Source organism: Ceratina calcarata, unplaced genomic scaffold (genome assembly GCF_001652005.2).
Source record: "Ceratina calcarata isolate Rehan_Ccalc_2016 unplaced genomic scaffold, ASM165200v1 scaffold405.2, whole genome shotgun sequence".
Classification (NCBI taxonomy): Eukaryota; Metazoa; Arthropoda; class Insecta; order Hymenoptera; family Apidae; genus Ceratina; species Ceratina calcarata.
In genome coordinates this window covers 95,710-110,905 of record NW_017163970.1, presented here as the reverse complement: position 1 = coordinate 110,905, position 15,196 = coordinate 95,710, and the positions used below count along the sequence as shown (strand labels likewise).

The 15,196-nt window shown below is 45.6% G+C and overlaps 1 protein-coding gene across 1 annotated transcript in view; it reads left to right on the top strand.

Moving 5' to 3' along the window:
- The first annotated feature begins 455 nt into the window (after positions 1 to 455).
- Positions 456 to 15,196, top strand: part of LOC108626502 (discoidin domain-containing receptor tyrosine kinase B-like) — a 107,617-nt gene continuing 92,876 nt past the window's right edge. Inside the window, exon 1 of the mRNA XM_026814886.1 lies at positions 456 to 1,026. The gene's annotated coding sequence lies outside the window, so the exon portion shown is untranslated. The remainder of the gene's footprint in view (positions 1,027 to 15,196) is intronic.

Genomic DNA, 15,196 nt, shown 5'->3' with positions numbered 1-15,196 from the left:
GTTCGATCGTCGAAACATACACGGTGAGACCGATCGCGGTATAAAGCCTGAACGAAGGTACACAGGCGACGTAAGTCCGGTCGCTTAATTAAGCGTGCGCGCGTGTGCCACCTTCTCCTCCCCCCACCGGCCGACACCCACGATACCACCCATCCACCCTCGGAGTTTGAGCGCGGGGTGGAAAAAAGATCAATAAAACCCCTAGTCTACGGGCGACCGCATTCATCGGCCACCCCGTTTCTACAACATATTTTGCAACCTCACCCCAAGCCGGCCTTGCCACCGACCAGACCCCACTACGCGCGAGCCACCCTCTTTAGCTGTCCCACGTGCTTGTTTCACCCCCACCGTCCGCTTCGTAAGGGAGGTGGAGACCCGTAGCCGGGAACGAGTTTCGTCGACCGCCAGTAGGTGGCGATATGGAACGCGAGGAAGAGAGACGCGACGAGATTGAACATTGAACGCGAGGACGGAGCCGCGGAGCGAGCGAGAACGACGAATGGTTGTTCGCCCCCTCGCCTCGCAGCCCTCCGCTCGGCTACGTCGAGCAACTGGAGGCTCTCGTCAGCCTGTCAGTTAGTGCCGTGGCGCCGTGACGGTACGGTTGTTGGTTGGTATTACGTCGTTTTGCGTTCGGTTTAGCGGCTCGCGAAACGTGTTCAATGGGGACCTCGCCACCGACCCATCGCCGCGACAGACACGAGATAATCAGTGATCGAGTTCCTTGGTGACTGGAAAATCGAAAGGAAACATCGCGTGTGCCACGTTGGATTTTTTTTACCCCCTTTATCCTTATTATTTTTTTTTTTTGTATACACTTTTGTTCTTATTGCGTGACTAGTTTCGGGACGGTCAGTGGGTTGATTCGTGCAAAGGTGCTGCGAGCGAGCAAGTGACGCGGGAGCGTTTGAAAAGGCGGGAAGAGGAAGTCCGGCTGTGATTTACATGATTTCTTACGTGCTGTTTGGTGTGTGCGCGTTCTATGCCTGATCCGACCTGTGTGCTCTTAGCGGTATTTTAGATAAGGTGAGCGATTTGCTGTTTTATTCATTGCGAGAGAAGCGCGGCCGCGGTGATTCCAATTCGGGCCACGTGAACGCGCGCCCATGCGACGAAAATTCAATCATGTCACTTCGTTTCTATTACACCCCGTGACATCGTTTGGGAATTATCTCTTGAAATAACAGAAGTTTTGTCGTGTATCTATGACGTACGGTCAGAAGAAAATCGCGTATTATCCTGGCCGGTGCTTCGGTTTCAAAAAGAATCTTAACAGCACCCGAACAAGGGTAATCGTCGGGGGATGAGTGTATAATCTCGATCGTCGAGTGTATCATCGATCGAGTGAGTTTCGCGTCCGCCGGGGCCGAGCCACCCTTAATCCGACTTATTGTTAGAAAGCCGACGGCCGCCGGCTGAAATCTGATTTGGTGTTTCATTCAACGTCGCTCGGGCCTGGTTCGAATGACGTTTTCACGGTTTTCGGTCGAACGAAGCAAGATAACATCGATTAATTCTGCCTAAGCCCGGCGGTCGTTCTCTCCCGGTACGGAAACGGCGTCGCGAGTAGAATCAAAGAGAGTAGGTGGATTAGCGAGAAGAGACCCTCGACGAAGGAGGGAACGCGACAAATGAAATTTCGTCGTGGCAAATTGTCCGAGAACGACGCCGCAGAAATCAGCCCGGCGATTAACACGGAGGGATCTCTCTTAAGACTTGCTAATTTCCTGCCCTCGAGGAACTGCTCCGAAGGGGGAAAGGTAATATCGAGAACTGGGAGAGATCATCCATTAGCGGACTGATCTATTTGCTGGCGCCTCTGTAAATCTACCGAATCGGGACGCGAGCTGGTTACAAGACGACGCTTTCTTTCTCGGGGATCCTCCTCACGTACTGGGGTAGCGAAATGACGCAACAGGCAATGATAGGCGAAAGAGAAAGGGGCACGAACGGGGGAATTGGAGATGGTCCAAGGGAACGTCGAATTCGCGGGAACACGCGTCTACCGATTCGATTGAACGATCGCTTCTCTAGTGTTTCCTCAGGGATAGAATTCACAGTAGGATGGATATGATCCGGCTACGGATTTTATGCACTTGTCAGATAGGTAATTTATAACAAATTTCCCACAAATTAACCAAATTTAATACTTCGTGTATCGTGACTGTTCATCTTGATGTTAGATGTCTATTGCTTGATAAAAAATAAAACTCATATGATATAAAATGCGTGTAAATTTCACGTTAAAATATTTGTGTCCATTGTCTGATAAATTAATTTCTATATATTATGACGATCATGAAAATCTGGATAAAATATACTTTTAAAATTGATTCCATTAATGTTTCAGATTGCATAAAAATCCGCAGTTTAATAATAATGCCTCGCGTTTTACGAAACGAAATATTGGCTCGCGTTCGATTATTATTGAAATCGAATTTGAATCTGGTTTAAACGAGGAGAAGCGACCGTAAAGTTTTACGATGAGAAACCGTGAAACGTTCGTTCTCGTGACGGGACGCGAGCGTCGGGTAGCTGGTCACATCCGATTTCAGTGGATTTTAAGCGCAGCCAGGAAAGTAGGTTTTGAATATTGATGAACCCCGGTATGAATATATTCATAAGACTAACAGTTTATTTCTGCAGTCGAGTCGATTCGCTTCCCATTGATCAATCGACTGATTCGTGGAACCCCTCTTGTGTAAATTCGAACGATTAATATTCCTAAATGTGTACCTGTTACAGGTACGCAGAGATTTCTCTGTTGAATCGATTGGCTAAACTTTATTGGTTCATCCATTATTTTCATGGAATACAATCCAATATCGTTCCCACTAAGTGGCAATACAAATGTTTGATATTTTTCACACCAACTCTTCACGTCTTCATTAATGAAATCATTGAAGTTCGATGACTGTTATTTTATTATTGAATATAATTCAGTATTTTCATACGAAGACCGAAGGGTATTACAAACATTCGACATTTTTTATTCCAACTCGCAACGTCTTCATTAATAGTCTCCCAAGTTTCACAAGAACTCTTTGTTTGACGACAGATGAATCGGCCGCCTGTTACGAGGGGCAGACGGTCAAAGTCGTGGCACGCGTCGCATTTATCTGTTTAACAGAGCCCATGACGAGCGTGTCCGGAGCGGAAAGAATGATGAAACACGGTAATTGAACGCGACTCTTGGTAGAAGATTCTGAAATGAACTCGGCGAATCGTCGCGTTCCATTCAGCGGTGCTCTCGTTGCCAAAATAATCCGAATGCTAATTATTCATTTGCATAATTAACGCGTGCGCGATAAACCAACCCGCGGTGCACCGTGAGCGGTCCCACATGCCGTCGAAGATTAACGGTAGCCCTAGACCCCCTGTTAATGCCCGTTTTGAATATTAACTCCTTGGAAATGAGCGAATCCGCGCGGTCGCTTATGAATTTTCAACGATTTCAAAAGTTGTCCAACGTTACCGATGTAAATTGAGTTCGGGGCGCGCACAGAACCGTCCCGTTTACGTTGAGCTATCGATCGCGATTCAAACACGGGATTATTTCTGGAACCGTTTTTCAACGTCGCCCCGAAGAGCGCAATTTAACTCTTTGCGCCAGCCACTCCTTTGTCTTCGGCTCCAATTAAGATTCTAGAAAGCTTCGCGTGGCGGAGGTCGTTTAAATTCCCATTTTTCCGCTACCCTTTAAGGGCGAGGAGCCGTGGCTGCAGCGTCGTTACGGGATCGATTCGTTCGGTGAGAACCGAGCCGTCACTTTCGCTCGCCGAGCGTAAATTGACTCCGCCGCGTTTACGGTCAATTTCCGAAAAATCTCGCGTTTCCCCACGCCAGAATGCCGACGCCGGTTACCACCCTCGAGACGCCACAGTCTGGACGCCGTAACTTCTTTCGGCTACATTTCCTTCCTCGACGCTCGAAATGACAACCGGGCCAACAATTGGCCGCGTAAATCTCCCGCGTCTGCTAAGAAACCGGGACGGAATCCCCGCCACAGTTTCTCTTACGTGTTCTATTCGTTTCCAAAAGATATGTGTGTCATCCGGACGATTTATTCCCCCTCTTAGATGTAGTTTGCCTAATTTTATGCTACTACTGTCACATTTCATTCGTGGCACTAGTTGTTCGTCAACATTCAGTAGACTTAATAAATTGGACTGGCTTAAATTATTTCACACTACAATTCTGTTTTGTCTTAAATAATTCTATTCCAATGTATTAATTAAACAGGAGTTCCTCTAGTGTCACATGGTTCAGATTTAGTGATCACAGATATAATGATTCAGACATTCTTAAATGTTGGCACAAACCTTCTGTGTCGACGTTTGGCAGTTTGAACATTGAATCCAATCTTCGTTGTTTCCCAAACACTACGCAGAATTTCTGGTTTATATCTCTTGGTTTCAGTCTTTTGGTCTTCTTAAACTTATTTCCTAAGTTTTTCTTTTGCTCTTTAATTCTTTCTCTTTAGTTAATAACTTATGAGGAGATGAAGAGAGAGTTTCACTTTTTTTAATATAACCACAAGGTATTTTGTTCTCTATCGTATAAAATGCTTATTGCAATACCACATCTCGAAGACTCATCTCTTCAGTCAATTCTTTTTGCCAGAATTGTTTGAAGAGCACTTTTCAAATTATTTTCATCCTATGAAACTTTCCTCTTATTATTCGTGTTGTTAGATGTAACTTGTAACAACTAAAATCGAAATAAATAGTAGTTCATGTTTTATTCTAGCCTTATCGGCCCAAGAATAAGATTTGAATTACAGTTCGAAAAACTTACTCACTCATTCCTCCATACCCTCGCACACCAATTAAACTTTTGACATTTCATACTTTATTACCTATCAACTTTACATTTCTTTACAATCTTCACTTATTTCTATGGAACTATAACTAAATTAAAGTAATCTATCTTATAATAAACGTAAGACATAGATAATTTAAAAGACAATTTATGTCTTTTGGCCAAGATAATTATAATCTTTTATGATTTATACTACGCACTACATTCTCGTGAAGCGATGACAACGAATCGACCTCTTTAATTGTACACACGTGACTGAAAGGTGTCGAAATCCGACCGTTCTTCCTATCTCTCCCCACCCCCCGCTTACGTGAGATAACGGCTCGTGCCGACCGGCGTTACCAGAACTCCCCTAATTGCTTACTGTGCCACGTACTTTAAACTACGGAATAAAATAAAATATTACAAACGCGAAGAGCATTTGCGGAGTTTTTCCCAACGTAAAAGCGGAAACTCGAGGGTTGAACGGGCGTTCACCGCGGGGTGCAACGCGCGCGTCGATGCGAGGCGTAAATCGTTCACGGTCAATTTCCGAGTGGGTCCACGGGCGCGTGGTCGTTGAGAAACGAAAACGAAGCAGCGGGCGTCCCGTAGTCACGATGACGGCCCCGCGTCGACGGGGATACATCAGCCAGTTGTGGACGAATTCAAAGGCGGTCGGGGGTCCGTGCACCTGATTGCTGAACATCCATCCGACCCCGACAGAAGGTGCGTAGTGTTTCGCGTACACGCAGCAGTAATATAATGGCTTTCGAATTGCGACTGATTCGCGAACGAGCAATGGGACGGAGGATCAGCAACGTGGAGAAAGTAGTGGTGCGCGTCAGTGGAATTGGAAATTGATGAGAGAGGCTCGGTTCCCGCGGTCTTAAATTGTTTCCACGTTGATTGGAAATCTCGTGTGTTTTCTAAAAGACATTCGAATTGAAATTAAAATTGATTTTACGAAGATGAAAATCTGCACGAGGAGCCGATCATTTTTCAAAGGAAAGAAAATTCAGTTTTTGTTGTTTTTAACACTTCCAACATTATACAAATGTGTTCTTAAGTGAAATAAATATCGTGTGCAAGGTGAATTAAGCCCAAAGATCAGGTAGTAATTTAATTTACGAAAATATTGAACGAAGAGCGAGAGAGAACGGCGGTGAATTATGCTGAACATAATGCCGGCTCCTGAGGGATGCACCTGACGTGGGGAAGAGCGCAGAAGGGCTACAGTGAATATATCTACCCGGGGGGGATAAGCGGGGCCACCAATAACTCATTCTAAATACTTGTATGCTAATAACGATGCCGCGTTGCAACGAAAATTTACTATTCCCAGGCGTTCCGCCCGTTCTCCTGCTGTCTCCGCCGTTCCGTCGTCGCCGTACTTTTCTGCTCCAACAACTTGCCGTCCCGATGTTCCCCGGCCAGAATAACTGGCGAATTAGCTTTACATTATATCCACCGGAATTTATGCAACGAATCTGTAATCCCTGAACCATAAAGTTCGCTATCCAGATCGTTTACCAGCCAATCCACCTTCGTCTTCCAATTCTCTCGGTTCGATTCTCAAATACGGCGGCTTCTATCGCTCCGAGCAGCGAGGATCAGAATTGAAATCGTTCCGATTTCGGTTCGAATGACCCGCGAGAAACGAACGACGCCCCGACGAAGCACGTTCGATGTGCGCTCACGTGTATAAACGGAGGGTATATCGCGCTTTATCAACCGGCACTCCGATTATTATTGGCGTTTCTAGATGTAAATGGAAGGGTTCAAGTATATTTTTGGCGGTGTCGATACTGACCTGAATTTGAAACGGGAAACGTCGTGGAAAATTGACCTTGATCAAGGGAGAATATTAATACTAAACCTACCCACAATTTTTGCACACTAATCTATACTTATATTTTTTATATCTGTATCTATATTTATATTAATTGAGTGGAATTTAGTATTTACCACTGTTTACCAATTTAAATAATCATTACAACTTCAACAGTATGATAAAACAATTTTCATTTTCTTTTTATCTTTTGTAAAATGATTAAAAAGGTTCATTTGGTAGGTTTAGCGTTAAGCTTGCAGATCTTTGAAAGAAGATGAAGCGAGAGATCGTTTCTTTTGACGAGTGCCGTTGAAGGAACATAAGCTTTCGTTCTCTCGCATTGCGTAAAAGCCAAGATTACTTTACAAGCGTGGCTCGATGTTTCCTTTGTAGGAGTTTTACGGCTTCATTAAATCATCTTGCTTTTCCTCTCCTCGCCGCACTCGTCTCTACGTTCTCGATAAGATTATTACGGACTGTTCCTGTTGCAAATTGAACCGCAATCGCGGCCGGCGATGCTGAACAAGAATCGGCTTGTCAGAAACGAAGCGGTTTCGTACCTCTCGAATGGAAGAGGCGTCGGCGTCGGTGTCGAATATCCATTTCCCTGGTGATCAGACGGGATGTTTGAGAAACGCAGACACGGCGCGGCGCGGCGGTATAACCGTAAATCAACTCGCGCCCGGTAATTACTTGAGAACGCGCGCTTTCGTGTTTGCTAAAAGCAAGGGCAGCGCGTCCGACTTGGCATAACGAGAAAAGTCCGGTCAATAAATTAATTAAAATGTCGCGCGTTTGTAACCCGTGGCCCGATCCGCTGTAACGCGTCCGCCACTGACCTCATTACCATTCGCCAAATCATAGTCGTCGCGAAAATTGCGGAAAGCTTTTAGCCCGGCGTCGAACTTCGTACCTTTCCGAATCGTAAAATTTGAACGATCACGGAGTTACGTCTAGCGGCCGGTCGTTCGATTCCATCTCGATCTTAAATAAGGACAGAACGGTATCCACGTGAATATATTTCTTCGTGAAGTAACTACATCTTGTTTACAAGTTGGAAGTTTTAATGTCAGCGGCTAAATCGCTGGAATTGATTACGCCCACACGTGTTTCCGAGTAAACTGTCTAGGCAATAATTATTCCCATTAACCCGCGCTGCCTCGGCGCTATATCTTTTCACCTCGCGGGATAAAGCTGTATCGCAAAATCCGAGTTCCTCGCGTTAAACGAGAGAACCTGGCTGGTCGAGGGGTCCCATTCTCGAAACGGTGTTTCCTGGGAGTAAAACTGTGAAGATATTGCACACTTTATCAGGGAATATATCGGCGGGCGTGCATTAAAATTTCTCGAAGGTGTCAACAGCTGGCTGGGATGGCCCAGACTTTATGCAAATCGCGACGCATCAATTAGACGTTGTAAAAGGAGTGCGCGAGGGGGGAAGAGGGGGGGGGAGCCTCGGCGTTTCGGCGAGAAATCGTGGATGCTCGAAGGAGCCTGTCCGAAGGAATTGAAGGGAGAAGGAGCGAGCACGCGTGGCTAACAAGCCTCTTCCTTTGCGTCTCACTCTGAATGCCCCGTTAACGAGTCCGGCTGGTAAATTATTTCGTAAAAGGGGGCGTTTTACGCGGCCCGCCGCGGCATCCGAGTTATAATTTCCGGCGTGGCGACTTTATAGAGCCGGTCGCGCGGATACGCCCCCCCCCCCCCTAAACGTTACCCGTAAACTGCAATCAGTTTCGAGGCGTGAGCGAGCTTCGCGCAGATTTCCAGATAAGCGCCTGTAAAATTTTGCACGGTCAACCGTTACGCACCTGGGAGACACTAATGAACAACTAATTAAGGAATTACAATGTGGGAGGAGAAGGAGTAAATTATTTCAGCCGAATGCTACTGGTTTCTGTTCGTCGATATTATTTTATTTATTATTTACATTAAAAGAATTCAGTTTGTAAAATACTTTTTTAACTGATAACAGCCTTCGGATAAGAGAAATTGTTAATAAATGTAAAGCGTCCGTTGGTATAATTAACGGTTGAAGATCTTTTTACAGGGCAGAGAACTTAAAAAACCTGTTGGATGTGCATTTTCGCGACGAAACTGCCTCGCTTGTTTGCCACTAAAGAACTGCAGTTTAACGCATTTTGCATTATAATGACGCGCTTGCCTTGTTAAGTAACGAGGTTTTGAACGTGTTCTCCCGGAGTTAAACGAACACGGTTCCGCGCAAAGTAGCAGCTAAAATATGTTGTTTTTTTTTTTAAAAAAAAACGTATGATACCACCTGGTACCATATACTTATTATATTGTTTTTCGTTAGTGAAAAAGATTTTATTTCGTGAAAAAATGTTGCCATTTTTACGAGACAACGATTTTACAATTTTCCCCTCCGCCTCAATTGGAATTTTATTTCGCACTGAAACAAAGAAGCGAGGAAACGGTTTAATCGTCGGTCAGGACTCGGGGCAAGTAGAACCCTTTCTAACGAGATATCCGCATACGTTCTTCTCTATTTTCACGTTCGCCGAGTCCCGCCATAATTCGTCATTCTCGGTAAAGGGACAGGACGAAGGGGATAGGTCTAGCGTGAAATTAGCATGCAGGTTCGTCTCCTCGTACACCTAAGCGCGTCGTCCAGTCGCCGTTGAACAAAACGGAACGTTATTCCGTTCGGGGGGGACGGGCGAAAAGGGAACGACGAGAAAAAAGTCGATGGGTCGCGTGGCCAGCAGGCAGACGAATTTCCAAACGTCAGACCGCGCGGAGAATCGGCCTCTGTCGAGAAGGAACTGTTACCCTTTAATGCATGCGGGCGTCCTTTGTGCCTTTTGAGAATTTCTCTCTCAAACTCTCGCCGCTCCCCTTTCGTGCGCTGGCCACCGTGCGGTGCTGCTCACCCCGCATACAAAAACGTGAAAGTAAAGGGACCGGACATACAACGCGTGCCGTGGAGGGTCGAGCGAGAGGCTCGGGAGGGTGGCCGGTTCACGTGGTGTGGATGAAACGAAAAGGAAGGTATATATGACCGAAGGTAGGCTCGTAGAGTGGGAATCGAGGTGGTAACCACCACCTTGACGGACAGCGCGACGTGGACACAAGAAGCCTCCCTTCATTTCGTATTCCATTTCACTCTCATATTCCCTTTTGCCCTGCTGCTGCTGCTGCTGCTACTGCCTCGTTCATTGTCTACTTTTCCCGTGGCTGTATGTACCCATCGTCGCTTTCTTTCTCGCCTAAGCGATCGTGGGAGTTTGATGAACTGGACAAGCGTAACGGACCTTCCCCTGTCTGGGTTTTTTTTTTTTTTACTTCCTCGTTGACTCCGCTGCTTAGATATAACGATTTTTCCTAGCTCTTCAACCTATTGTCTTCCATTAATTCTTTATTAAGAAAAGTATAACTGCGAGACACGAAGACAGGCAAGTCTCTTGATAGTAGAGTACAATTTTATTCTGCGATATTACGAAATAAAAGGTCTTCGATTTTTTGAAGATATTCGGACACGTCTTGATTTGGTTTTTACGTTATTGAATTCAATTCCTTGAATAACTGATTTAGAGTTTCTTTATCGCGATAAAGATTTAAAAATTAACTTAACTGTTCGAGATGGTGTCTGATGAATCAACCTGTATATCTAATTTAAGTACTAAGTAACATTAGTACACATCAAAGGCACTAGTTTCCCTCTTTTAATCTTAATGAATTAAGCCGTCAATTTCTAACCATTGAACATCCGCGAGTACGCGACGATTCGCGATGCAAAATCGATTTCATCTCCGATTTCCGTGGAATGAAGTCGGGAACAATGAGCGCGCGGCGGCGTCGGCGGCGTCGTCGCTGGTTTAAGAATCCAAAACAAACGGTGGATGCAACCGCGGCCGGATTATCTGACTGCCTCCACGGAGGATCAGCGAGCTTCGAACCAGAACCAGATGAATCCGCTCCCCAAACAAGCGTGAAGCACCGCCGGTTTCAGCAGGACAATGAATTATTCTGTCCGGGCGAACGTTTTCATTCTGTCTCTCCTACTCGCTCGAGAGGGAGCCGAAGAATCGTGAAAGGGAGAAGATATCTCCCTCTCACCCCTTTGCAGGGAAACAGATTCTTTTTTCTCGCTCGCCGCTGCGTGGAGGTCGCCGTTGTATCGCGGAGGCAGTTTTATCTCGCTCCTAGGCCACAAAGCCCAGTGCTTGATCCCCCTCCAAACCGTGTGTCCCATATTATGCGTCATATGGAGAGAAATTTCCGGCATCACACGGGCCGGATTATTCGAACCCATGGGTTAGACGACGCGCGCTGCTCTCTTTCGGAGGAATCATTTCCTTTCACTCCCTGCCCGGATTTTCCGTGAATTCCGCGGTCAACCAGAAGCCAGCGAAACGAGATATGAAAAATTCATCATATTCCATTACAACAATTTTTAAGCTCGTTGTTCCTATGTAAAATGCGAGCAAGACGAATTTCAGTAAAACGTTTGATGAACTTTCCATTTTCTATTACGACTTTTAGATAGAACAATCATTATATATCTGTAGAAAGCCTAAATTTTGCTGATTAATTCGAGTAAATTGAAGTAACAAAAGATCTCATAATATGGAGCTAAAACTTCGAATACGATTCCATGGTATCAGTTTAAACAATGAAAACTGTATACTTTTATTTATTGTTCGTGAAGAATTTACCGTGGGATTAAGAATTCTGTTATACTCGCGAACGCGGAAAGCGCAGTGGCCGCAATTTCCCCGAATTCGTTCCGCGGGCACCAGAGCGTAAAGTATTTCAACGAAACGTCCGCGGGAAAGCGACGTCGGCGAGATGGAAAACTCCGACGATAAAAATTTCCCCCTCGGCCCCAGGGAAAAAAACGTCCACTTTGCATTCGATAGGAAACGAAAGGGTGCAACGAGGTTGCAACCTTTGCGTTTGTCCCGGGAAATGAGGACGTATCCTTTTCGATGTTTGTAAAAAGCGTGGCCTTATAAAGGCTCCCTCTCCCTTCTTTCTTTTTATTCCGCGGCACAATTTTATCTCGATCCGAGATCACGTGGGCCGGCTCCCCTCGCGCTCCACGGTGGAGGAAATATCCGGGGTGACGCGGCAGCAGCGGCGCGATTAAACGAGAAATCACGATGAACGAGGATCCCGGAACAGGAGCGACGCTACTCCTGGGCGTACTTTTCATCGTCTCCTTTGCTGCCAGCTGCAAAACCGAGCGCAGCGTTTCTCTCCATTCATCGGGAGCCAAACCTTCTTCGGGTCCTCGTTGATCGACAGTCTGCTTACGGATTCAATTACGCCGGGTTATCGACTTTGTGACTACGATCCAGTCCAATTACCGCTTCGTTCTGCGAGCGAGCTGCGACAGCGATTAAAAAGGGAAAGAACGGGAAGAGGGGAAAAAATCGAGAATGGAGAAGAAAAAAAAGTTCTCGCGTCCGGCGATTATAGATCGACGTCTCGCTCAGAGATCGTTTGATACGCTTCTTTTATCCATCGTTTCCTTCGTTTGAATCTCGTGGGATGCATTAAAGTTAAATTCATCTTATCGCCTTATCACGTTCCGTGTCACTGCTTAAGTCCATTCAGTATGTATATTTGTAATAAGGTTAAAATTCGATCAGACGAAAGAGATACAGAATGCAACAATAAATTAATTTATATTACTTCATGAATTTTTCATACGTGATATGACTTGGATGGACGAATTGAACAAAAACAGAGCGTGTTAATCTGGTCAATCCCCTTGAACAATCAGAATTTCCGCCACAACTCATGAAACTTTATCATCTTAATTTAGATAGGTTCAATTTAAAGGAAGTTCATTTTTTGAGATTTTATTTGTTTTACACATAGTCCTAAATGTACATTTTATAAATAGAACGTAGAATATTTAATTCCATATAATTTATATTGTTGTTCAACCTTGTGAATTTTCATGATATAAAAGTATTTAAAAATAAATGAAATAAAAGGGTATTTAAATTTATTAGAAACAGCATGAAATGTCTATTCCTAGAACCTATAATGTCGATTTTTCCCACTGTGTAAATGGAAGCACGAGCGCGACGTCGAACTTCGATGGTTGTTTATCGACGTTCGTTAAACCGCAGAGAGGCGCACGAGCCGGGGATAGTATTGTCTCGCGGCCAATTAGCCGCCACTAAGTCGAGAGCATTAGTCGCGCTGTTCTCCTCGCTTCTTAATTTGCCGCGGTCGCACGAGCAATTAGCGCCGGTTAAAAAATGAGAAACCGATCGCCGTAACTCGACGGGAGTCTGTGCCCCGGACATTGAAAGAGAGAGAGACAGAGAGGGAGAGAGTGCACGCGCCCGATCTTTCCCTTCCCGACGGCTTCTCACCCCTGCCCGCCGGATTATAAACGTTGGAGACCTTTATTAATCCCGTTACACGGTTCGGCTGGCGAGCCACCACGCGAGCAGGTCAATCAGTAGTAATTGCTCTTCCGGTTCGAAGATCTCGCTGTGTGGCGCGAGATTTAATCCTTGACCCTTGCCTCGCCTTTCACCCAGAACCTCGGATTATTAGCGCAACCTTGATCACGCTCCGTTTGCCGGTCCATCGAGATTTCACGGGGCGGTTTTGCTCAATCGATTGTCGATGCATCCTATTCACCATTCACCGGTGAAAGTGTGTTAATGCTCCGCGGCGATTACGGGATTATCCGCTTAAATGATTTTACCGATACCGTAGTTCGGGTCGGTTTAACTGGTCACGAGTGTAGCGACGTCCTTCCGTTTGGGAATCCGTAAACAGATTTACATCTGTAAACAGTTCGAACAAGGTTACAGTTAGGTTGTTTAAAAATGTAGAATCGGAAGTGGTATTGTGGAGCTATAGATCCCCGTTGAACAGGTACTTGAGGTTACAAGGTCCTCGAGATCGTATAAATACGAGAGAGGAACCTGTGTCTTGTCAAGCACCCTTGCGACCTACCGCGTGGATGTCGGACGTGGATCCTTAACACCCCATCGTGAAACTTGAAACAGATTCCGTCCTTTACCTAACCACTCCGCTCCGCTACTTGTCCTCTGAATACTTAAGACGCGAGGCTGCAACAAAATAAGCAGTCGTTTTACTAGTTTACATTGTGCCAGCGTTCTGGGCCTTGAAAACGCTACGATAATTATCCGGGGAAGTCAGTACTGTTCCGTCGTCATCGAAATGTTTAAAAGCAACTTCGTTTGAAGAGCTCGAAGCGTTTGATGCCAAGGCAGGGCGCAAGAGCTTTGATGTTAAACCAGACAAGGCAGAACTGTCTTAAGACGAGTTTCCACGCGGCGTATGCTACTACATCCGAGCCTACGCGTTTCACGGTCTATAGATCGCGCCCGCGATCGATCGGGTTAAAGAAGGAGGACGGTCGAAGCAGGCGGGAGGAGGATGGGTGGGGCGATAAGGCATCGGAGTGGCATGCCGGTCCGCTACCCCTGTTCAAATAATAAGTCCGAATGGAAGTTAGATTCCAGTGCAATTGCCCGAGGCAATTCCAGCACGAGTCGCAATATCCCTGGTACCTCCCCTCGGAGTTTCTTGGTCCCAGCCGGCGGAGACGGTGGCGGAGGTAGAAAAAGGGGGAGGGCAAAGAACTCGCAAGCCTTTCTATCGCGCTTCGCCTCTTTCGCCGAGCTTTCGGGGACTTTAATCGCTTTAACTGGTTTTTGCGCGTCGAGGGACTCTGACGGACGGGCTGCCCAGGCCGAACACACACAGACGGTATAGAAAAATAGACGAGGCGAAAGTGGCAGCGAAGAAGGAGAGGGTTTCGCTCTCATTGTTGGACGCGCCGGCAGAGAAACGACTTTTCTGCGGATCCAGAAACGACAATAAGATTGTCACACGTCTCTTCGTTTTTTTTTTTTTCCCGTTTCTTTTTCTCTCCTCTCCTGTGTGCGCCACCACCCCTCTTTCTTCTCACCTCACCCTTTGCCACCGGTGGATCGTGGCACCGGGTGGAGCGTGACTCGTTATTTCGCTGAGGATCCCTCCAGAAAAACCCTTACGGGAGCTTCTTTCCCTCGTCCAAACTCCGCTCCATTGTCGGGTCATCGCGACCCCATTGAATCGAAACCCTTCTCGCCGAGGAAGTCATCGTTCTCGTTGCTCTCAACCATTTCTTTTCCTATATCGGACTGAGTCGTTCACGTCGTCTATGGCGGGCATCTATGACCAGAGATTAGGATCGGATCTCTCCATATCAGGAAATGAAAAAGCATAACATCCCCCAAACATGTTCACAATTCATGTACCGATGAAAGATAAGATACAATAATGAACATAATATTAAAACGAAAGTAAGGAACGAATAAACTCGGATATTTCGTATGAAATTAATGTAATATTCTGTTTTTAATAGTAAACAATGAGCAACATATTAACATTTAAAAAGCTATATATGTATATTACGTATTTTAAGAAACATTACCTATACGTCTATGCTTGATAAATAAACTTGAATGAACAAGAAATGCTCTAAACAGTATTTTTAATGGACCAAAATTTCAAACGCATTTATTAAATACTAATGATTAGATAAATCCTCTTAAG